This window comes from Microcebus murinus, chromosome 24 (assembly GCF_040939455.1).
Source record: "Microcebus murinus isolate Inina chromosome 24, M.murinus_Inina_mat1.0, whole genome shotgun sequence".
NCBI classification, from domain to species: domain Eukaryota; kingdom Metazoa; phylum Chordata; class Mammalia; order Primates; family Cheirogaleidae; genus Microcebus; species Microcebus murinus.
This window is the reverse complement of record NC_134127.1, coordinates 4,125,448-4,151,731: the sequence shown is the minus strand read 5'-3', so window position 1 is coordinate 4,151,731 and position 26,284 is coordinate 4,125,448. Positions and strand designations below refer to the sequence as shown.

Sequence of the window (26,284 nt, the reverse complement as noted above, 5' to 3'; positions counted from 1 at the left end):
AATGAAATGCTATAAGGAGCTGTTGAGGGTCTTTGCATGCAGATAATGAGAATAAAAAAGCAGTTACAATCTCCTCAGGTAATATCACTGGTAAAAATTGATTGCCAATTGCTTACTTAGACACCACTGAGATTCTCTTTAGTTCTAGGCTAAACTTCCCTGCAACGTTTGAAGTCCCAAGAAACTGGCAAACTGGCATGAAGTCAAATGAAATTTCAAGGAATGTTAACCCAACCAAAGACAAAAAATATATAAGATATATATATATATATCTCTTAATCTTCTTATACAAACATATCTATTTAAAATCTTGTTATTAATACCACTGGTCTGAAATTCAGAATGTGGCAACTCTGAAAACACAATCATCATGGTCATAGTTAACTGAATCAGCATGAACATCATTCTTTATTTTCCAAAGCTATTCTAGTAAATATAATCAATCGCTACAAAAGTGTACTTGATACATCCATATCATAATTTTTATAGCTAGAGAAAAACAGTGGAATTTTACGTGATTTCCACAAGACAGAGGAAGAGGCTGGTCTTCCTTTTACATCAGGATAAACAGGGATCCAGATGTTTCTTTATGTGAACTGTTGCAAGGAACATTTCTCAAGGTTTATGATAAATCCAGTCTGCATGTGTTTCCATAGTAACAGGAATGGAGTGCTGCAGATAGTCTACAGTAGTGAACCAGCTATGCTTGTTCTTGAAAACCTGGCATTTTTACATTTGGCAATTTCTGTATCAAGAACATATTTAAAAAAATAAAACATTTTAAAGACATATAATGTTGAAAAATTAAAGGATTTTATTTTAAAGCCAAAAAACTGAAATGGAGTACATACAGGCAAGCTTAAGTATGGATTCTTTGAAGTATAAAGAGAAAGCTATCAAATATATTCATATACTGATTTTTAACTGATCACTTAATGTGATCCTGTATTTGAAATCAATTTATTAATAATATATACATCTGTACTCCCCCCAAACTTCCTCAGAATATGACTCACAATTCATGATAAAATATGAATATCTCTGGGTGACAACACCAAGGGAAATTCTCATTTGATGATTTTTCCCCCTAATCTATACCAAGAAGAAAATGGGGGAGGGGATAGTTAATTTTTTTAAGATATGGCCCTTTGTTTTCAGTACACAGGTTTGCTAGAGTGAAACCAGAGCCTCTATAAAACAAAAATTTGAGAAAACATGCTTACCCTATAGGAAGAATGTAAAATTCCCTTAATGCCAGTTTTTAAAGACTTCTTTTTTTAACAGCCAACAATTTTATTAGTATCACACAAATTCACGGATTTGTCATAGGATCTGGAGATCACCAGCATCAGCATCAAGGTCGCTGTCCTCAAACAGTTAAAGACTCTTTTTTTTGGTTCTGTATTCTATTCAGATTTTAATCTAATCATATGATCTGAATGATCCTTTGACTATAAGCTATAAATCCTGTACTGTCCATTTTGGTTTTCATCACTTAAAGGTTATTTTTTAGTAATATAACAGCAAATGTTTATTGTTTAAAAATAATGGAGGTATGTTATTTTGTTTTATTACATCAGTTTTATAACTATAAACTATTCATCCTTTTTTGGAAGTAGGAGATAAATATTTTTAAAAAGCCCAAGCACACACCTTTAAAAACGAGCAAAAACAAACTGCTATTAAGTATGAACAGAAGCAATAGTCAATTTCTACCCTGTGGACAGAATACAAATTACACTAAGAAATTATTATTTTTGCTTTGCAAGCCACGAGTTCTTTCTAATCACATTTTAACTTTATCCTCCTGCCCCCACACAAAAAGCAGGGATGGAGTTGGGAGTTTATGGAGGGAAAAAGAAAACGGAAAAAAAAAAAAAACCAACCAGCTGGTTCTAAGAACTTGACCATGCCCCTATTGCATTAAAAAGGAAATGAACAACAAAGTTTATCTTTTATTCACTAAAAGCAGCTAGAATCGATATTATCTAATCTAGCCCTCCTTATAGACAAGCAATAACCAAATTTGGTACAGTGACTAACTACACAACTCACTGTCAACCTTTCAAACAAAATGGAACCTGCTTGAAAATTTTTGCCAAGGAAATACAAACAAAATTACAAATGGAAGTGGTTGTTTCATTTGTTTTTAGATTATTTTATCCTTCAAGGCAATAAATACCACATCAGACTACAAGATTTAACTATTTTATCCATAAACAGAATAAAGAGTTTTTAATGGCACCTAAGTATTATACAGTTGGTAGTTACAGGTATCAAAAAAAGTTTTAACTATAATAGTACAGATGCAAATTACTTGTGATTACTTTGGGCATTTTCTGTTAAACGATTTGTTAAATTCTCATGGCTTCCCACGGCCATTATATAATATAATGGCATTAATTGTACAGATACTTAACAAATTTTTAGTTCCCCTATGGTTTTTTTTAAAGAAAATTTGAGTATGTCAAAATTACAAGGTTTGAAAAAACTGCTGATCAAACTCTGAATCATTTAAAGAAGTTTACTACTATTCTGCTTGAGGCTAATTCTTTGAAAGTTTAAGACTATGATTTAGGAGAAAACATTTTCCTACACTACTTTTTAGCAGTTATACTAATAAAACATCAATTCTCCAAATGACACAAAGGGCTTACAGCATTTTAGTATGTAAAATAAATGTTCTATATTAGTAAACCTTATCTGGGTATCTTGACTTAAAGGTACTTTCCGAGGTAGCCTTTTAAAAAGAACTCTAAGCTGCTGACTAATTTCTGGGCTAAACTGGAAAATCTGGTTGCTTAAAAAACAAATAATTCAGGAAAGAATATATTCCCTTTATATTTTCACATAATTTTACTCACTTTCCACCAAGATAGGAAGCAAATCATGTCATTTTTATACAACTACTAACAACATGCATCTGAAACAATGTAGTCTTGCTCTATCTACACATAATAAACTCAAGATGTAGCAATAGAAGTTACCCTTCTAAAACAGGCTTTGCTACATGACATTTAGTCATTAAGTAACTAAGTAAAAGAGTAAGAATGGCTACTCTTTTCAAAAACTGAGGGAGAACAAAATGTGAATTTGATCCTTGAACTACAACAAAAAACAAAATAGAAATAAATATTGGTGATTTTCTCCTTTTTCCTACCAAGATATGATATTTTGTCTTTTCTTTTTTAATTAAAAAAAAAAATTTTTTTTTTAGAGATTTAGAGATGGGGTCTCACTGGATGGCCCAGGCTGGAGTGCAGTGGCTATTCCCAGGTGCAATCATATTACATTATTGCCTTGAACTCCTGGGCTTGAGTGATCCTCCTGCCTCAGCTGCCTTCATAGCTGGAACTACAAGTATTCACCACCATGCCCAGCTTGTCTTACTTTCTTAAATACACAGTAATATTTCTATAGAATGCCTGCTAATCTATCAATTTTACTCAATTTAAATAAGAATTAAAAGGCCACATACTGAATGATTCCATTTATATGAAATGTCCAGAACAGGCAAATCCAGAGACAGAAAAATGATTAGTGGTTGCCAGGAGGTGGGAGCACAGAATGAATAGAAGGTGACTGCTAATGTGTATGGGGTCTCTTTTTTGGGGTGATGAGAAAGTTCTGGAGTTAGAGAGTGGTGATGGCTGCACTATCTTGTGAATACACTAAAATTTACCAAGTTATATACTTTAAAAGGGTCAATTTTATAGAACATAGAAGTATATCTCAATAAAAAATAGAATGCTCTAGGAAAAAAAACAAGAAAGCATGTATATGTTTCTCCACAATAAAGTCTACAATACCCATTCAGAGAATTACTGATTTGTACACACACTAAATGTATTTAAAATAAAAGCTTTACATTTATTATTAAGCTATAGTAATTAAAAGGTAAGGTACTAGAAAGGGCCAATAAAACAGACTAAGACTCTAGACACAGACCCAAGCTTATATGGGAACGTGGCCCATGACAGACGCAGCCTGCAGAGTAGTGAGGAAAGGAAAGAAGGTTCAAAGAATGGTACTGAGACAACGGCTTATCCAGAGAGAAAAAAGTTTAGATCCTCACCATAGAGTATACCAACTGCAGGTGGATTTAAGACCTAATATAAAAAACAAAACTTAGGAACTTTAAGAAAAAACATAAAACAGGAGATCCTTATGAATTCAGGGTGGGAAAGGATTTCTTAAATAATACGTAATGAGTAAAAAGCACACAGGAAATGATTGACAAAATCAACATCAATTTTAAAAGCTATATGACAAAAGAAAACACAAACAGGTAAAAAGACAAGCCTCCAGCCTGGGAGAAGGTGACAGCAAGGCATACATCAAAGCTGACTTCTACCTCCAACTTTCTTCCAAATCTGCCCATTCTTATTATGTTCATTGCCTCTGCCTTATCATCTCTCATCTGGGTTAGAACAGCTTCCTAATTGACCTTCCTGCTTCCAATGTTGTCTACCTCCAATCTACCCTCTACCATTGACAGTACTTAAAAACAAAACAAAAAGCCATTAAAATACAATAACATGCCATGGCTCTCCACGCCTCAGGATAAAATACAAAATGTTGAAGGCCTTCATGAGATGGGCCCTACCTACCCATCCAACCGAGTCTTCTGCTACTTCAGCTTTCCCATCTTGCCTTTCTACCATTCTAGCATTTCTCCTCTAATTTCCCACTCATCATTTAAGATTCTATTTAATCAGAGGCGTTAAAATACTCCAAGCAGCTTTTGCAGACCACCCCTCGCACATCACACACCCTCTGAAGCCAGGTCAAGTATCAAATTCTGCCGGCACAGCATCTTACCCAAACCCTAACTAGCACCCGATATACCGTGTAGGGCCATCTTGACATAGAGGAAGGGCGTGTGTGTGCGTGTGTAATCGCAAAACATTTGTGTAAGAAATAATAGTAATACCCTTTATTACATCACTTCTGGATACCAGCTGCTGTTTGTTAATTGCCCTCTGTAGGCTGAGACAAGGTTGGGCTGAGGTTCGCGCCAGATCCTACTTCTTTCCCATTCTGCGCTGCTACAATGGGAAGAACATCAAAAGTTACAGCCAGGTTGTCCTCACCCCAACCTATACAGGCTTCTCTAACAAAACAAATATTTATTGAGCATCTATTGACCAGACACTGAGCCAAGCACTAAAGTTATAAGGATGAAATTCAGACGAGGTCCCGGCAATCACACAGCTTATGTTATTACTGGAGAAAGAAAGGCAATAAAGGGGAAAGTGCTGGAGGCTGAGGCTCAGAAATTGCTCTTGGTTGGATTCATGTATTCATTGAATACTGAGTGCCTGTATTATGTCAAGCCCTGGGTATGAGAGATAAAAGATCAACAAGACAGTCTCTGCTGATAGAAAGGGACAAGTGCCCTGGATGACAAAGGGAAATACACAGGGTTAAGAAGCTGGGCGGAGTGGGGGCAGAGAAAGGGTGCAGGGGACCTGAGACATTTCCAGGCCTAGGAAACAAGTCCTAATCTGTGGTGGAAGGAAGAGGAGCTCCTTGTACTTAAAAGACTTTTAGTTAAGAACTTTCTTGACTTCTTTTTTTTTTTTTTTTTTTTTTTTTTGAGACAGAGTCTCGCTTTGTTGCCCAGGCTAGAGTGAGTGCCGTGGCGTCCTAGCTCACAGCAACCTCAAACTCCTGGGCTCAAGTGATCCTTCTGCCTCAGCCTCCCGGGTAGCTGGGACTACAGGCATGCGCCACCATGCCCGGCTAATGTTTTATATATATATCAGTTGGCCAATTAATTTCTTTCTATTTATAGTAGAGATGGGGTCTCGCTCTTGCTCAGGCTGGTTTTGAACTCCTGACCTTGAGCAATCCGCCCGCCTCGGCCTCCCAAGAGCTAGGATTACAGGCGTGAGCCACAGCGCCCGGCCTCTTGACTTCTTAATATCACAGGTTCCAAATGATCTAGATTTTTAGAAGGGCTTTATTTTTTTTAATGTCACAAAACCAAATTACAGGCATTTAATGAAAGCACACTACATAATTCGGGGGGAAAAACCAACTCAGATGCCAATAAAAAACCGGAGAAACTCGATGTTTATGTTGAGGACATAAAACTAGTTCATCTCTGAATGCCCAAAGCCAACTACAGTGCCTGGCACATTATCAATAAACAAATCAATCCTAAACAGAAGGGAGTATTACACTAAGGGGCCACAGGATTGGATTAACAATTTAAATAATACAAGCTAATACCGTTAATAACTAGTATTATTGAAATGTCACAGGCTGTTTGTTGATACCATGCATTTAGACCTGAGCATACAGATTTGCTTTTTTCCAAGAACTCATGTATAAAACTTACAACGTATCTGCAGTATGATTATTTATATGTCCAATACAAAATAACACTGACAGCAGGTAATCAGGTCACTAAGAGGAAAACACAACTGAAGAAAATTTGCCCCAATTATTTTTATACTTTTTAAAAATGTTAAGTATGTAAAATCTTTTTATTTCAGCAAGTAATCTTTTCATCAGAAAAATAAAATTACAGAAAATATTTTACTGTTAGAAATACTGAGTATAAATACATCATCTAAATGAATCACAAACTGACAAGAAATTTTTTTCTGAGAAACTTTAAACATTTACATAACTATACTTAATATGTTATTCTCTACCATGAGTTTAACAATTATACAACCATATATAAACTATTGACAACATATTATGATTCATATTTTCCCCAAGCATAGGAATGTTATGACATGAAGTTTGTCTTTTGTATAAGTGTATAAAAACTACAGTCATTAGTAACAGGATAAGAAAAACTGTCACAACAGCATCACTGTGAACAAAACACACAATAAAAAGAAGATGGAACTCTAATATAATGACTTCCTTTCTGTATCAGTTATGGACTAATACAAAACCTGTGCTAATCACAGAATCAATTTATATTAGGATGCCATGCTATATTTGAAGGTCTTTGAGTAACTTTAGTGCTCAGAGAATTGCCAAATTCAGTTCGATAACTGAAGTCCATATTTACCTTTAATTTCCAAAGCAAAATGTAGCAGTTCCTTTTCAGTCATGGAAAGAAAAAATAAATAAAACTACTTCAATTTTAACAAAGGTGCTGGGCACTTTTCTGTCTTGCTCACTGCTGTATCCCTGTCTGCTAGTACCACAAGTGAATGAAGAAAGCTGTTGGCACAGCTGATGGCACAAAACACAATCTTGCAAAGGACAGAGTAGCCTGTACCATTCAGGTGGGCCCAACGTAAACACAAGGACCCTTTTAAGTAAAAAAGGGAGGGAAGGGTCAGAGTGATTTGAAGACACTGTGCTGCTGACTCTGACGATGAGGAAGGGGACCATAAATCAAGGAATGCAGGGGTCTCTAAAGGCTGGAGCAAGCAAGGTAGCAGATTCTTCTCCAGAGCCTCCAGACGGAACAGCTCTGCTGATGCCCTGATTTTAGCTCTGTGTGACTCATGTCAGACTTCCGACATCCAGAAATGTAAAATAATAAACTTGTGTTGTTTTAAGACACCAAATTTGTCACAATTTGTAACAGCAGCACCAGGGGCTTTTCTAAAACATTTCCACTCACTTTTTCTTCTTTCGTTTCATGAACATACCCACAAAGCATAACAGGGAGTGGGGGAGAATCTTCTTAGATTCATTAACCTAGGATTTGGGGTACCTAAAATAGAAATATCACTTTAAAAAGAAGTCCTACTCCATCACAACATAAATAGTCCTATCTATGGATATAAACACGCAGTGACCTACAATTTGTCCCTGGACAGTAAGGAAAAGCCATTAGGTTTTAATTGCTGGTAGGGTGTTGCTGACACCTTTCAGACATGCAGAAGAAATGGCAACGATTTCTCCTCATTTCATTGGCACAGCTGCTACTGCTGTCTATGCTCTGGAGTTTATTTTCATTCTGGGTGTACACCTGACACAAATAACAAAATGGTAGTCAAGCCATTACTATGCATGATACAATTATACCCTATGGGTACTTTTACTATTAAAATACTTACTGTATTTAATATTTTCAATTTCTAACAACTAGAATCTCTGGGTCACATTGGATTTTGTGTCTGATTTTCACAAAAATATGTAGGGAAAAAGTAAGTTTGTAGTCTTAAAGACAGCACTACAGTAAGAATAGTTTTTTAAAAAATCTGTTAATTTAAACATATAATAGTCACAGTTTTTTTTTAAAAGTCTTTCATAGCCATCCCAAGGAACTGTTAATCCAATACTTTCTCTAAGGAATAACTGCTAAATGGAAACTTATTTTATAAAGGTAAATAATGTATAAGTTTCCTAAATAAAGAGGCTTTCATTCACATCTTAAATATTGTTTAGCTATTTAAGAATATGGGCCAGGTGCGGTGGCTCATGCCTGTAATCCTAGCACTCTGGGAGGCGGAGATGGGCGGATTGCTTGAGGTCAGGAGTTCAAAACCAGCCTGAGCGAGACCCTGTCTTTATTAAAAATAGAAAGAAATGAACTTCCCAACTAAAAAATATATATATAAAAAAGTAGCCGGGCATGGTGGCACATGCCTATAGTCCCAGCTACTCGGGAGGCTGAGGCAGCAGGATTGCTTGAGCCCAGGAGTTTCAGGTTGCTGTGAGCTAGGCTGATGCCATGGCACTTACTCTAGCCTGGGCAACAAAGTGAGACTCTGTCTCAAAAATAAATAAATAAATAAATAAATAAATAAATAATTAAAAAAAAAAGTATGTATAGGAACAGCTGAGTAAAAACAAAACCCTTTCCACATTTATCATGTTGGCATTTAAATCACCCAATTTACTATAAGAGAATATGTGGTCTCTACTCACAAATGACACAAACAATATCAGCCAAATATTGCTTATGTCAATGTGCTATGTCTGCTACATAGTGACATTCATTCATGGATCCTAAGTCAAAACATCACACTGGAAGATTAGGAGTTGGCAGTTCTCCTCTCCATTCCACTAACACCATACAAATGACTTTGAGCAAATCCTATAAAACCATCTTCACTAAGAAATGAGACTGACTAGGCAAAAACTGACCATGGAAGTATCTTCTCATGTTTATTTACATTTTCTAACCCTATGATGCGGACAGGAACAGATTTCAGTCCATATTGTATGCTGGACAAGTTTGTTTTTGGCTGGGTGCGGTGGCGTGGGCCTGTAATCCTAGCACTCTGGGAGGCCAAGGTGGGCGGATTGCTCAAGGTCATGAGTTTGAGACCAGCCTGAGCAAGAGTGAGACCCCGTCTCTACTAAAAATAGAAAGAAAGAAATTGGCCAACTAAAAATATATATTAAAAAAATTAGCCAGGCATGGTGGCGCATGACTGTAGTCCCAGTTACTCAGGAGGCTGAGGCAGGAGGATCACTTGAGCCCAGGAGTTTGAGGTTGCTGTGAGCTAGGCTGACACCACGGCACCCTAACTAGGGCAACAAAGCGAGACTCTGTCTCAAAAACAAACAGTCTGTTTTTAAATTAAGAGTTCTCAGAGAAACATTTCTTGATAAAATAATTCTAAACTAATCAGCTTGAATTACCCAAATCAACACTGCCAAGATAATCAAAAGCTGAGTCTCACCTCGTCTCTTCCCAGACTACAAGTGCCAGGTTATATATCTGTTTCCATGCAGAGTCCTATTTTTGTTTTGTTTGTGACTTGGTCCATTACTGGACACCAACTATGTACCAGACCCTGTTCTAGGTTCTGAGAATTCAAAAGAAATAAGATGCTGTTCTCATGGAGCTTAAACAAACAAAAAAATTTCAGATAACGATACTGCTATAAAACAGGGTAATATTATCCAGTGACGGGGGCACGGGGTGGGGGCTAAATTGTATGAAAAGGACTAAAGGAATTAAAACCAAGAATTAGTCATGTAGAAAGGTTGGAGGAAGAAAAGTGAAGGGATGATCACTAGGCAATCACTTTTATTTCCTTTGCAATCACTTTGTTTCAGGGGCTTCTGAGGTATGGCTATAGTAAAAAGATTCAAATTATGGTTCCCTCAAATATTCCATGTAATATAAAGTTTAAGCCTTAAATATTATTTAACCATAAAGTCCAAAATATAATGAAATGAAAGCAATGTGTTCTTTATTTAAATAGTTTTGTTGGTCAGCAGTCTATAATCTGTTAATTACTACATTGATGAAAAGAATTTTTAAAAATACTCTGGTTTTCCAACAACTATTACTCAAAAGCTAGTTCCTATGCACAGATTCATTCACTAAGATAATGAGCATTCCAGAAAAATGAGATTTAAAAAATCCAACCCCATAAAAATACACAAATACAGTAATCACAAGAGCAAAGGATGTGAAATTATGTCCAGTTCTCCTTAATTCTTTCCATTCACTAAGAATATCTAAATCTATGCTAGCCACATATAACATATTTAAATTTAAACAAGATAAAATTAAAAATTTAGTTCCTCAGTTATACTAGCCAGATTGCAAATGTTCAATACCAACATGTGGCAAGGGCTGCCATATTGGTCAGCAAAGATAAAGACTATTTCTATCATCACACAGAATTCTAGCAGACAGTGCTGATCCACATTACTTTTCAAATTTGACATAAATAAAAACATCCTTTAAAAGTTTATAAAAAGGTTAACTATAAACTTTTTAGGAAAGTGAACAATACTCTGATACTGGAAAGAAGTCACATAGAGCACGTTTAGCAAACAGATCTGTATTTTAGAATAAGACAAACTTGGATAAAGCCAGGGAGACAAGCAAAATGTCCACAAATAGAGGCATGTACTCTAACATTGATCTTATAGTCACAAGACTGGAACTACTGAATTATGTGCTTCAAATTAGTTCTGCTTCTACCCATAACTTAGTTGTATAAATTTTGAAGACATATAACATCTTTGGGTTTTCACTTATAGTTTATAATGGAGGTTAGTTATATCAGGTGATTCAGAGATCTGAAATGATGGGAAAATGAGTTGGGAGTCCTCCTAGTTACCAACACATAAGTATATGGCTTGGATTTTCATTCTGACAAGAATATATGTAGTTTAAAAATTAAGTCTTAATATCATCTTAACATTATTAAAGATGACTCTTATTTGCAATATCAAATAATCATATAAAATTCACGACCAGTATTCATCTACAAAAATAGGATTTTAGGGGGTAAAATCATCGTGGCCACGGTAACTCTTTACAAAATTCTCTTAAGAAGTTTTAGAGCAGTTGCACATTTTCTTCTAATTTTCCCTTTTTAAATTTTCTTGAGTTTAAACTACTAATAGAGCAAAACTATTTTTAAAAGTATAACGGTACTCCATAATTTGTTTATTTAGTGTCATCACCCCAAATGTTTTCTGAAACTTTCACTTAAAATTTTCCACTGAAAATGTGCTAAAAGATGATAATCAAAGACATTAAAATATCCCAAATTATGACTGACCTTTGTGAAATGGAACATAGTTAACAAAATATAGAGAAAAAAAACACCCCTATATCTTATTTCATTTAACCATACACCCTGTCATTAAATTCAATCACATAGTTTTCACTTGATTATGATTCCATTAAGTTACACAACATTTTAGGTTGCTTTGTAGTTCTTATTTTTTCCTGACTAAACCACATTACTATTGAATTGACTTACACCAATTCAAAACTTACTAGTAAAACACCCTGTTTCCCTTATCTATTTGGTTTAACCTCAACTGTCTTCACTTTGTTCTTGACCACACCTGGCAACAACAGATACGGTATTACCACTTGAAGAAAACTTACATTAAATTATTTTCCAATCCCTTTACAGCAAGGGTATTACTGGCTCACAATGAAAACTGCTACAAACTAAGTAACTTTATCAGTCATCTTGTTCCATTCACTATGAAATCTAGTAAACTAACAAGTTCATCCACATATTTTCCTACCTTTCCCCCAAACTTTTAAATTATAGTAAAATGGTTTCTAAGATTGGTTCTTAAAATTTTATAAATGTTCAAATTTCACTGTCTTGTATCTTATATCCTCCATTCCCCACAAAAAAGGCAAAAGAGAATGTATGCCAAAAACGACAGGTAGTTTTTAAAGTACTAAGGAATTTATCATATCATCTAAAATAATAATTTACTAAACTTATCTTTTCTAGAAAGACCAGTTTGGATTTGCCTTTTTTTGTTTGTTTGATTTTTTTTTTTTTTTTTTTGAGACAGAGTCTCGCTTTGTTGCCCAGGCTAGAGTGAGTGCCGTGGCGTCAGCCTAGCTCACAGCAACCTCAAACTCCTGGGCTCGAGTGATCCTTCTGCCTCAGCCTCCCGGGTAGCTGGGACTACAGGCATGTGCCACCATGCCCGGCTAATTTTTTATATATATATCAGTTGGCCAATTAATTTCTTTCTATTTATAGTAGAGACGGGGTCTCGCTCTTGCTCAGGCTGGTTTTGAACTCCTGACCTTGAGCAATCCGCCCGCCTCGGCCTCCCAAGAGCTAGGATTACAGGCGTGAGCCACAGCGCCCGGCCTGTTTGTTTGATTTATCATTTTAGAATTTTAGGTTCAATTGCATTCAACATTTAGTTTTTAAAATAAGCAATAAAAGTTAGAACATTAGGAACTTAATACTGTATATTAAATTTTACATCACCTATTTGTTTAATCAAAGCACTAAGCTTTGGTGAAGCTACAATTATCATGAAGTTGTAATAACAAGAGTGGAAGTAAATTTGGACTGGAAAGTTAACTTCATGTTCATACTTGAACCAACATGAATTATCTTACCAACTAAGAAACACCCATATAAACCATGCAAAGATTCTGTTCAGGCATTTGTTAACTTTTAACTTCTATTAAAGGGAGTTTAGGCTAAATGAGTTCATTTCTTCATCCACTAAACATGTGACTAAAAACTAGTGCATTCTGCATACATTATTTTTCTTATATCAAAAAAGTGATTTAGGCCGGGCGCAGTGGCTCACGCCTGTAATCCTAGCACTCTGGGAGGCCGAGGTGGGCAGATTGCTCGAGGTCAGGAGTTCGAAACCAGCCTGAGCAAGAGCGAGACCCCGTCTCTACTATAAATAGAAAGAAACTAATTGGCCAACTAATATATATAGAAAAAATTAGCCTGGCATAGTGGTGCATGCCTGTAGTACCAGCTACTTGGGAGGCTGAGGCAGAAGGATTGCTTGAGCCCAGGAGTTTGAGGTTGCTGTGAGCTAGGCTGATGCCTCGGCACTCACTCTAGCCTGGGCAACAAAGTGAGACTCTGTCTCCAAAAAAAATGTATATAAAGTATATATCACACAAGCTGTTATGTTCTTGTATATTGTACTACACCACTTTAAAGTCACAAATAAATGCAATTTTTAGAAACAAATAGTATATACTATATAATATATAATGTATAGTTATATATATTAATACATTATATATCTTTGGGAGTTTAAAACCTTTCTGTAAATGTTCTAAAATTGATTGTGGTGATGACTATACAACTCTGTGACTATACTGAAAACCACTGAATTATGTACTTTAAATGGGTGAATTGTATGGCATGTGAATATCTTAATAAAACTTATTAAAATATTTTTTAAAAGAACAATTTAAAATATATATCAAAAGCCTTTGAAATGTTCATATCTTTTAGGTAATTCTACTTCTAGGAATTTATTTTAATGAAATAATCACAGTAACACAGATTTTTTTTAATATTTAAGGATGTTCATCAAATTATAATATCCCAAATATATAGGCACCCTCTTACTAGTGCCTAAAAGACCACCAGTAGAGAAATAGTAAGCAAATACTAGCATACCCATATAATAAAATATATATTGATTTTTAAAATCACAATCTCAAAAATATTTATTTCATAATATATTAAATAAAACATGTTACAAAATATGAATGTACAACTCCAATTTCTGTCAAAAAACAACACACACATATGTAAGAAAAATACTGGAAGAAAATGGAACAAAATATTAATAGTAATTACTTCCAGCTGGTAGGATTTTAGATGATTTTAATTTTCTTTATACCTTACTGGTTTTTAATTTTTCTATAATAAACAATCCTTGGAGAATTTAAACACAATAAATGTTATTACAAAACTAGTATCCACTTTAGAAAAGTTCAAGTTTCCCATTAAAAAATAAAACATGGTGCAGTGCCTCACACCCGTTAAACCAGCACTTTGGGAGGCCAAGGGAAGAGGATCGCTTGAGGCCAGGAGTTGGAGACCAGCCTGGGCAACACAGTGAAACCCCATCTTCTACAAAAAATTGTACAAAAATAGCCGGGTGTGGTGGTACACACTTGTAATTCCAGCTACCTGGGAGGCTGAGGCAGGAGGATTGCTTGAGCACAGGAGTTCAAGACTGCAATAAACTATGATCAGGCCACTGCACTCTAGCCTGGACATCAGAGAAAGACTTTGTGCATCAAATAAATTAATTAATTAAATTAAATCTAATCAGGCTATTGGCATTTATTAGGGATATTATGTGTATGCATGTATATATACACGTCAATGCCTTAACTAATTCTATCACCCAATAAAATAAATTCTAATGATCGAGGCTAAATGTACAGGTGGTAACAACACAGAAACTGTGAGGTTTCTAAAAGCATATTAACTCTACTTCATACACATAGCCAAATTACTTTATTTTTTAAAATAATTATATCAAATCATATATACTTACACATCAAGGGAAGTCAACATATATGTTCACTTCAAGATTTAAAATAATTATTTACCATCCTTGCAGGAGAAAAACTAGCTTAAACTTTAATGAGAGTAAAAAAAAAAAAAAAACAGCCTATTGCATTACCCAAAGGAATTCAAGGATACAGTAAAGCACAATGAGAAGTTTCTCACCAAAATCTAATGTAAAATATTCTATATTCTAATGCATCTGGATTCTGCAGAGAACATAAAAAAGACAGCTTAAAGTGACAAAATTATAATAACCAAATAAAGACTTTAATTTATACATACAGATATGTTATAAAAATGTCTTTTTCAAAGTCCATATTGCACAGGTTTATGCAAATAGACTGTATTCAGCAGGTAATCAAAGGAAAAAAGCATTCAACTTCTTCTGCTATCATAATCCTCGAAAGTCAACATTTAACCTTTCCAAAATGTAAGAAAATAATCCAGAAGGCCAGGGAAGCACAATCCAGTAAGTTTCTCTAGCTTCAAAAGAAATTTGCTTCACTTGACCAAATTATAAAAAAGGTAAGATTCAAGAGGTACTAAGGATGCAGGGTCAAACATAGATGGTCACTACTGATCGCTTCTCAGGTTATTACTCCGAGTGGTTACACTACTGCCAAAGCAAGAGTGTCAAACTAGTTTTTGTTACATAAAATACTTCAGCTAGGAAATTAATAACATAGGCAAATTGACATATTCTAAACAAAAGTCATGTTAGAGTTCACATATTAATCTAAAACAGTCATTGAAGCCTACGAAAAACAGCAACAGAGATGAACTCTAAACAAATACTACGTATAAAATGGCACTTTCGGCCGGGCGCGGTGGCTCACGCCTGTAATCCTAGCTCTCTGGGAGGCCGAGGCGGGTGGATTGCTCGAGGTCAGGAGTTCGAAACCAGCCTGAGCAAGAGCGAGACCCCCGTCTCTACTATAAATAGAAAGAAATTAATTGGCCAACTAATACATATAGAAAAAATTAGCCGGGCATGGTGGCTACATGCCTGTAGTCCCAGCTACTTGAGAGGCTGAGGCAGAAGGATTGCTTGAGCCAGGAGTTTGAGGTTGCTGTGAGCTAGGCTGACGCCACGGCACTCACTCTAGCCTAGGCAACAAAGTGAGACTCTGTCTCAAAAAAAAAAAAAAAAAAAAAAAAAAAAATGGCACTTTCTTGTAGGATTTAGTATTATTTTTTGTTATTCAATAAAGCACTATGATCACAAATCACTATGTCTATATTAAATGTTAACCTGGGATTTTTTAATTGTCCAGATATTCCTTTTGATGGTAACAATTAAAAATTGGTTATTCTATTTTTTTTATCTGCTGCCCCACCCCTCATGGTTATGAATTTTTTAGGTTCTTTTGATGAAAAAAAAAACCAAAAAACCAACAAAAAAAACCTGAGACATCAGTATACTATTATCCCTAAAGGTCAACTACCACCAAAGCAATACTAGCTAAACCAAGGAGGCTGTCTCTGCAGCTTTCTTTAATGGGTTTATTACCTGGGTGATAGCTACATGATACTCACTTTCTAATTATTTGTTTATACTATACATTTAGGTTTTATATGCTTTATATGTCATGTTTCACAATTTTAAAAAGGCTCTGAAATGCCCATTTTTAAAGCTTTTGTTTTTTACATACAGCTTTTTTTTTTTTAGAGACAGGGTCTTGCTCAGTCATCCAGGCTGGAGTGCAGTGATGTGATCATAGCTCACTGTAACCTCGAACTCCTGGGCTCCAGTGATTCTCCTGCCTCAGCCTTCTGAGTAGCTGAGACTACACACCAACCACCACACCTAGCTAATTTTTGTAATTTTTTATATAGATGGGGGTCTCACTACATTGCCCAGTCTGGTCGCAAACTCCTGGATTCAAGTGATCCTCCTGCTTCAACTACCAAAGTGCTGGGATTATAGGCGTGAGCCACTGCACAGTGGCCCATACAGCCTTCTCCAGACTCCTCAGCTAAGAGAGGTTATATAACACAAGACTCAATAGACACAATATTGTCTTGGCTATGGCCAAAATGTCTCTGCATATGATCTTCTTACTCTCAAATCAATTTGATAAACTAAATTTTGTTTTACTCACAAAATCCCATTTCTTAAATTTAAAATACCTATATATTTTAGGAAGTATGCATATAACTTTCAGCAAAATAAGAAAAAGCATATTCTATGGTAGAAAAATACTTGATATTTAATGTTTAATTATCTATTAAAATAAGGATAATATAAGCTATGAAGAAAAAGTCAGGACACAGACACTCTTTTTAAAAAAAAAAAAAAAATTTTAAGTAATCATCCTGAGTGAGGCGCAGTGGTACATGCCTGTCATCCCAGCTACTCAGACACTGAGACAAGAAGATTCCTTAAGCCCGGGAGTTCAAGTCAGTCTAGGTAACTTAGGGAGAGAGCTTTAAGTAAATAAATAAATGTTTTAAAGTAATCACACTGAAACCTGAAGACCTTATTCTGCTTAACATAACAGTCTATTAGGCCCGAGGAGTCCCTGAAATCTCAAATTTCCCATCTTTAGAGTAAGTTATTATTTAACTTAAGCTTTCCAACTTCACATTTAAAAAAAAGTGAAGTAATTGTGTGGGAATTCTAGCAAACATCTCGGAAGATGCCATATAAATGTAAGGTATTATTAGATAATATTTTTATCTTTCAGTGTTACATATGGTTAAAATGGAAACTATACAAATACAAAAAATTTTCCATTTCCCTATTCACTTTCTCCTCAATATAGCCCTAAATATAGACGGAAAAGGGAACCTAGTAATAAGAAGGGGGGAGAAGTTAATCACTGTAGATCAGTTAATGATGATAAAGACCCACATCTAAAATTTAAAAATAAGAATCCTTTTTCAAAGAGCTTTTTCAAATTCAAAATCTTGTCAATAAGCAGATGTACTTTAGGAGTAACAACACACATCCATTTAGTAAAAACTGAACATCTTTCAAATTCACAAAATTTAAAATATACCTTTCACCTGCCACACTGGCAGGTACGACAAACCACAGAAATGTTTAAAGTACATATTACACACTAAGGTCAACAGTAAAAATAAAAAAATTGTAAGCTTTTAAAAAAATGTTAGGAGGCCGGGCGCAGTGGCTCACGCCTGTAATCCTAGCACTTTGGGAGGCCGAGGTGGGCAGATTGCTCGAGGTCAGGAGTTCGAAACCAGCCTGAGCAAGAGCGAGATCCCATCTCTACTATAAATAGAAAGAAATTAATTGGCCAACTAATATATATAGAAAAAAAAATTAGCCAGGCATGGTGGCGCATGCCTGTAGTCCCAGCTACTCGGGAGGCTGAGGCAGGAGGATTGCTTGAGCCCAGGAGTTTGAGGTTGCTGTGAGCCAGGCTGACGCCACGGCACTCACTCTAGCCTGGGCAATAAAGTGAGACTCTGTCTCAAAAAAAAAAAAAAAAAAAAAAAAGTTAGGAAATCATAGTATAATCAATTTCTTAAATTTAACCTTATTACTATTTATAAAAAGATTAGCCTGCAGAAATAAAGCTCACCATTCTTTTTAAACTCAAATGTTGGACATGTTTATTAACAAAGGAATAAATCATCTTAGTTGCTCTTTCAAAAAATAATGGACTGTTTTTTTTTTGTTTAAAGTAAAACTAAAAACAGCATTGTATTGAGAAACAGATTTTATGAGTAGATATTAAATTCTAAATCTTTTTAAAACTTTAATGATTTTTAACATCTTAAGTGTCTACAACAGACAAGACTATCTTTTTGTTTTAAAATAACCCAATGAATAAGTATCCATGGCAATCCATTTCTTCTTGATAGACAAAAAAAAAATGTTTATGCAAACAAAGTACTCAACAATGTCTGCTAAGATTTTTATGAACTTGTTTTCAATTAGGTATTTTAGCTCACTTTTTAAAATTTACTAATGTCTCAATTTTCTTTCCAGGACCATGATAAACCTCTGATTTTTTTCATTTCTTTGCTATCCTGTTTCATTGATAACTTCGTTAAAATAGGAAAAATCTCACTAAAAACCACTTCATTACAAAAACACAAACTTCAAGATATCTTGGACACAATTTATTTTTGCATGTTAAAATATGTTGTGTATACACTATAGGTACAACATGGTGAACAAAGTATGAAAAAAGACAAGCAAGATCCCTTGCCTCAGTGCAACTTACCTACTCCCCTCCAACTCATTATACTAAATGTGCCTCACCTTGAGCTTTCACAGACAGCTGAAATATTTTCACAGAAAGGAAGATTATGATGTGGTATAAAGAGCCAAGTAACAGGTTTGTAACCAAAACCTTGGACTTAACTTATAAAGGCCTCAGTTTTCTCTCTTGTAAAATAAAGTAGTTGGGCTATCTCTTTTCCATTTAAACAGGCTGTTAGGAACTGGATTTAGGATTAACTATATTACTTATAATAGCAAAAACTTAGGTTAACAACCTAAATGTTAATGAACATTCCAGACAACATAATACTACATGACCCTTTCCAGAAAAAGCTGTGGATCCATATGTACTAACGTAAAAAGATGTCCCAGATATCCTGTTAAAACTAAAAAGTAAAATGCAGATAGTATGACTCCACTGGTATTTTAAAAGAGATATACACATATATATACACAGAAATTCTCTAGGACACATAAGAAACTTCAAAGTGGCTGGTCCGATGGTAGTGGGTTATCAGAACTTATTCACATTAGTGTCACTAAAGTTGGTATTCAACCCCCCACTGCTAAATTTGACTGGCTTAAAAAAAAAAAAAAAAGAAACTTCAAAGTGGTTATAAGTGGGGAAAGAGGAATGCTAACTTTAAAAAAAAATCTCTTAGCCTTCTGTAATATTTGAAAACTTTAAAAATAATGAACATGATCGCAGTTTGTTCAAGCCTATGGCTAAAAAAAAAAAAAAAAAAAAATAATGAACATGTATTACTTTTATAAAGTTTTAAAAGAAACTAAAAGTAGGCTGGATGTGGCAGCTCACACCTATAATCCCAGCACTTTGGGAGGCCAAGGTGAAAGAATCACTTGAAGCCAGGAGTTCAAGACTAGCCTGGGCCACATATCGAGACCCCGTCTCTATAAAAACTAAAAATGAAAAAATCAGGTGAGGTGGTGCATACCTGTAGTCCTAGGACCTAGCTACTCAGGCAGGAGGCTGAGGCATGAGGATCACTTGAGCCCAGGTGTTCCAGCCTGGGAGACAGAGCAAGACCCTCCTGTCTCCAAAAACAAAAAAAAAAAAAAAAAAAGAAAGAAAGAAAAAAGAAAACAGAAAGAGAAAGAACAAGAAAGGAAACTAAAAGTAAAGGTTCTATAATTAGACAAGACCTGGGCTCAAATACTGGCTTTGCTATTTACCATCCATATGATATTATTAAGTTACTTAACCTCAGTTTCTCCATCTGTAAAAAGGAGTTGAAACTGTCAAGAGGATAAAAGGAAATCATGCATGTAAGGCATTTAGCATAGCACATTGTAAGAGGACAAGTGTTAGCAGCTATTATTGGGATTATTATAAATATTACTATAAACTCAAAAAACAGCTGTCTTTAGAATCAGATTTGACAATTCATTCAATGATCATCAATCTCACAATCAATTTCCTTTATCCAAAACTCATACAATCTGATCACTATAAGAAAGGGCACCTGTTAATTTAAGGTTTAAAAAGCTATCACAGGTAACAGGTGGGCTGATGAACATAGTAATCAGAGCAAAGTTTGGGTTTTAAGTGTCACCTACGAGAGTAGCCTTCTTCATTATATAGATACCTGTCCAAGGAACCAGAATACTTATGATGGCTGGGCAGGAGACTCTAATCTTTACAGAATGTTGAATACATAAAAATAAGTTTTTTAAAGCAATTCAACCTTCCAACTTTTAAAATATTTTTTAATATACAATGATTGCTCATTTTCCTCTTTTTGGTACTGATAGTTTTGCACATAATTTGCCAATTAATTACAAATAAGATGTCAATCAAGTGGGAGATATAAAAGTGAAATCTCCATAAAAACAAATTCCAAAAAAGCATGATGAATGGCTTTTTAAAATCATACTTTTCCTCATAGAATTAAAAAAAGATTGAGGCTGAATATTACCAAATCAAAATACTCCAAGTTGTAAATCTGGCTTTTATATAGTAAACACACTCTCAGAAAGTATCACTCTAACAATATTCAATTTAATTTTCCTAACAAGCCAAGAACACATCCTAAGCTTCTACATAACAACTGAGAGAATGCTGACATTAAGGTAGATCAAATCAATATGTAGTACAACTGGCTTGAGTCCACCATATTACAATTCTAACAGGTCTTCTTGGTATTGGAGAACAGTTTCAATATCAGTGTGATGTATTACAGTTTGGGTTACCCCAATTACAATTATGAGACAAAATGTCACACACATTTAACATTTTTCAATATGAAAATAAAAGAGGCTCCACTGAATACCAATTTATTTAAGTTTGTCAGACTTAAATAAATTTTAAACCTTTAAAATAGTAACCATTTCAAATTCTACAAGTAGTTACATTTGAATACACCGAAGAGTTACAGTAGCTTTCCTGAGTGACCTGAACGTCCACAAAAAAAAAAAAAAAAAAAAAAAAAAAAACCCTGGCACCTCAGTGAGGCTCTAAGAACTGCATGCCTACTTCATAGATCATTGCACTGTGCTGAACTGGCATTTGGAGACTGTATTGAGTTAGCTACATGAAAGCAAAGGGACCGGATGGGGAAGAGTTTACAAAAAAAGAAAACACTATTCTTAACACAGCCATCACCTATAAGCAAGAGCTACCAGAAACATTTAAAAATGCACACATTTCTAATTTTTCAACATTCAAAATACAGCAAGGAGATAAGCTGCCACAAGCAGATCTTCCTACCCCTCTCACCCCCACACAGTGCTCTGCCAAGAGCACAGGCCCAAGTAAAATAACCGATGCAATTTCCTTGTTTACTTAAAGAATGGCAGAAAACATGTTGACCGCTTTGGGGCTTCTGAAACAAATGAATTTTTAATATTTAAAAGACGTTTCATGATGATGTTTGAAATAGTACAGTAGTAATGATTCCTTCAGCTAGTAATAATCTAGTTTTAAATTTACTAGAAGAGTTAAATTTACACTGCAGTCCAACAGCATGCCTTGTTTGCAACCAGAAGGAAGAGGGGAAAGAGAAGGAGAAAAGCAGCAAAACACACAGGATGGAAAACATCACTATCTCCTTTGGTGGTTATGAATAATTTTAAATGACCCAAGATGTAAGGGGGAAACAGCTCGTGATTAGGAAGAAAGGGGGTTGACAATCTGAACCAGCCCCTTCCAGGTTCACGCTGATGTCGGAGAGCAAAAGGGATTTATTTACACTGCAGCGCCTGGCAGCAAACATGGCTGCCCCTGCCCCCTTTAAATCTGAACAGTCTTCACTCCCTCACCAAAACCGTCAGATTATGGCCATGTCTCTCCCTGTCTCCCAACCATAACACAAACACATCTCCTCCTCCCTCAAAACAGCAAAACCCACACCTCCCCATTTCACAACAATCACAATCCCATAACCACTAGCTTCTCCATTCTCTAGTCTTGAAAGAAAAGGCACAGAATACGCACAAATATAGGAACAAAAGGCTTCCTTCCTAACACTTTAACAGCCCCCATCCCCTTCTTTTCCTCCCACTCTGTGATGCCAAGTCGGCTCGTTCTCATCCCCACCAACATTCAGTTCATTCCCTTCCCTAACCCAATCCTACGTCTCCCAGTTTCCTGCGTGCTTCCTTATCCTCCTATCGCGTCCTGCCTCAGTCATTTCTCATCCCTTTCCTCCACTTCCATTCCCTCATTTCTCCCTCGATCCCCACAAGGTGGCCCCTTCCTCCATCAAATTCTGCCCCTTCCCCCAGACTCTACTTCCCCCACTCCACCCAAACCTCCCATTTCTCCGTCCTCCACCCAGGCCCCTCGTCTCGTCCAAATCGAACTCTTCCCCTGCCCCGTCCCCGTCTCTATCCCCGCCCCCATCCCACCTCTACTCCCAATTCCCAGGCCGGCGCCACTCCATCTCTTACCCCCACCCGCCTCCCTGCCCCACCCCCAGCCCCTCCACACCCCCACCTGGCCATCCGCTCCTCCTCCCGGACTCCCCCGAACCCTCTCCGGCCACCCGCCTCTCCTTCCCGCCGGGGTCTCCCCGTGCCCCGTCCGAGGCCGCCCCCTCGCCGGCGTCCCCCTCAGCCTTCCTCGCGTTCCACATCACACACGCTCACGCACTTTACCTTCAGTTTGTTCCATTCTAACCCCGCGGCCGTGTCAGTACGCTCACAGGAGACACACGGAGGCCCGGAGCGGGGCTGGGGCGCGGGCAGCCGCCGGGGCCGCGGGGGGAGCGGACGGAACCAGGCTAGGCCGCATGAAATCCCCCGGCTAGATTTTCCCCGCGCCGGACGCCTCTGCCATGGCGGCCGGCACCGAGGAGGGCCGCGGCCGGGCCGGGCCGGGCGTGCTGCGGGCACAGGAGGGCTGCGGGCGACGGGTGGGAAGGGAAGCGGGGAGCGGGGTCGCCGCGCAGCCGCCGCTGCCGGAGAGGAGCCTGCGGCTGACGGCCGGACCGGGGCGGCGGGGTCCTCGGGGCTCGGCTCGGAATCCGCACGCCTCTCCGCGGCGACCTGTGCACGGTCCCTCGGCCTCCGCCTCCGCGCTGGCCGCCGCCGCCCGCGCCCGCCGCCGCCGCCGCCGCGCACAAAGCCCCCCCACCCCGACTCTCGGGGCGCCGCCGCCGCCAAATCCTCGGGCCCTCATTGGCCGTGCGCCGCGGCGCCTGCCGGGAAATGCAGTCCGGTTGGGGCGCGGGGGGCCGGAGGAGGAAGCCCGTCGGCGGGGCGCAGAGGAGGGGCGGCCGGGGGCGCGCGGCCGAGGCCGAGCCGGAGGGATGGTGCGCAGGAGGACAGGACCGGGACGCAGGGAGAGGGGCCTGCGCGGCCGGCCCGTGCGTGGCCTTGGGTACTTATGTGGTGACAGCACGCCCTGAGCGCCACCGGGGCTCCCCAGAGCGCCACCGCGCCGCCACTCCCGGACGCTAGAGATGGGCTGCAGGCGGGCCCGTGCCGGAGACCCGCGCGAGCCGGGCCACTCCGGCGCCGTCCGACAGCTGTCAGAGACGCGCCTCCACTAGGGCCCGCGTCCGGAGCCGGCGGCGGTTTCAGACTCAAGCCTGGGGCACAGCTCCCCCTTCGGCCGCGGCTGAGGGTCGTGCGGAGACCCCAGCCGCCAGCAGAAGGCCGGCGGCGCCGCGGTCGGGTCCGGGGGGCGCGAGACCTCCCCGCGGCCGCCGGCCCCGCACGCCCCCTTCCGGCTCCAGCGCGGGCGCGGAGGCTTGTGGGTGACGACGACGACGTCAGCGCCGCCCGCATCCCCGCCGCCGGCCCGGGCGGCTCCGTGCCAGTCACGTGCCGGGCCCGCCGCCGCTCCCCTCCCGACCGGCGGGGCGCGGGCACGGGTCCTAGGCGGCTCAGGCAAGAGCGAGGGGACGAAGAGGGAGGCAGTTCTCTGTGATCCCCTAGCCCACCATCCTAGGAAGTTTACGTAAAACAGTGGCAGGTCCCAGGTGTGTGCCGGCCTGGTGAGGAAGACTTAGAACGTGGCCCCACAGAGTCGGGAACGTACAGAGACACAGGCAGCTGTCAGGTGAGGAAACCAGGCCTGCGCTCTCCATTCTGAGAATAATAAAGCCATAGCGCTGGTAGACGTCATACTCTCTAAAGACCTCATATGCAGGATCTATTTGGTTCCATTACAAGAAGCACCTTACAATCTCATTTTTAAATACCACTTAAACAAGAAATTAAAAGAGTCCTATAAGATCAGTTATTTTAATGGGTATTAATTATGAATTCGCTTTTTTGGCATAACCCTGTTAATAATACTAAGGACGATACTGACAATTATGAGTTCCCTTTGCTGTTACTCATTCAATATTTTTAAACCTATGCGTTGTATAGTAAGACAAATTGAAACGATCAGTAAAAGCACATTTTTTATTTGTGATAAATATGTCTTCTAAAAACACATATGGCCAAAGAGGGCCACCTGAGCCTAGTTTGAGTCTATCTACTGGAAAGAGGGGTTACATTAGTCTTTTTTTTTCTACCTCCATCCTCCATTTGCCCCTCCTGTATCTTCCTTATTAAAAATAATACTTTGCATTTTCAGCATCTAACATCTTCTGAGGTTCAGAACATGTTTATTCTTTTCAGTAGAAAATGAGCAAGCAGTTCATTAAGACAGCAATCTAAAACAATTCTCAGGGTCAGAGTTATGGGGGGGGAAACTTTTTTGGTTTCTCTTCCGAAGATTACATACAGAAACTCCCTACGTGACAAATCACATACCCTGAAAGTAAAAGAAATCGCCAAGCCTCATAACAAGGGAAGGTAGACACTGCTTTGAACAAATGGGTTTCAATAAGAGGAGTTTTTAACTCTTCCCTTTTTAGAATAGGATTGCTGACATATGGCAGTGGTAGAAAACAGCTCATCTTTCAAATGCTGGGCATAGACTCATTCATCTGGTTTATGAATAATTAATGATTTTTACTGTGCCTGGTTTTAAGTGAATACAATACATGTATTAAACTATTTTGTGGTATAAAATGTCTCCCAGGGAACTGAGAATGTTTTTGCATCCTTTATAATCTTTTCCAGAAAAGTACATGTACATGGTAGTGCAGTGATTTATAATACTAATGTGAAAGCTATTTCTACAGTTTAGAGCGCAAAGTCAAGAATTTTCAGGGAGGAAAAGGTAAAGAGACCAAAGCTTTGTAGATTTTAATTCTAGTAAACACAGGACGTGGAGTGAAACCTTTACGTGGAAAGTTGAACATCAGACGTGCACAAAGGGACCTCTAGTGGCCAAACTGAAAATTTTTGCGTATTTAATATAGTCGATCCGTTTGGTTATTAGCTGAAAAATGTTTTGCGAATTAAAAGCAGCCTGCATTTTTTACTGAAATTTAATGCGCGACATCTTTCATTCTTAGAAATGTGCAGCCCAGATGAGTAAAGCTTGTGGTCACGTCACATGTTAAGAGAAGTATTCACCGTGTGAAGCGACTCATTGCTGTCTGCTCTGAGTAGCGTCACCAAAATTTTTACTGCAGCCAGATAAAATGGATGGGAAGAGATTGAAAAGGAAAACCCCCACCTATTACTTGGCACTTCAGCATCCTGAGACCCCCCACCCCTCGCGGAAGACCCTCATCAGCAGAACACCGAACCTATTACCTGACACATCAACTAACCTATTACCTGGCGGGCATTAGCCACCTGATACCCCACCCCTTGGACCACCCCAACTTAATAGAAGTGGGGAGAATCGGGTAGATGGGGCTTAGAATTTGGTGGCGAGACCCCTCTGAGCCTGCCAGCGAATCTACTTTGATTCTCTGACTCTCCATGTACCGCTGGGTTTGTCCTCGCCACGCGCTGTAACACCTGCTGTAACAAGATCGCTGGGGAACAA

The 26,284-nt window shown here is 38.4% G+C and overlaps 1 protein-coding gene across 4 annotated transcripts in view; it reads right to left on the bottom strand.

The window, feature by feature from the left end:
• The window catches only part of NSD3 (nuclear receptor binding SET domain protein 3), a 103,827-nt gene extending 80,282 nt beyond the window's left edge, over nucleotides 1–23,545 (bottom strand). For 3 of the 4 annotated variants that reach the window (XM_012762969.2, XM_012762971.2, XM_012762972.2), the window contains exon 1: nucleotides 23,041–23,545. The gene's annotated coding sequence lies outside the window, so the exon portion shown is untranslated. The remainder of the gene's footprint in view (nucleotides 1–23,040) is intronic. The other variant, XM_012762973.2, reaches the window with a different exon arrangement.
• Between the last annotated feature and the right edge of the window lie 2,739 nt (nucleotides 23,546–26,284).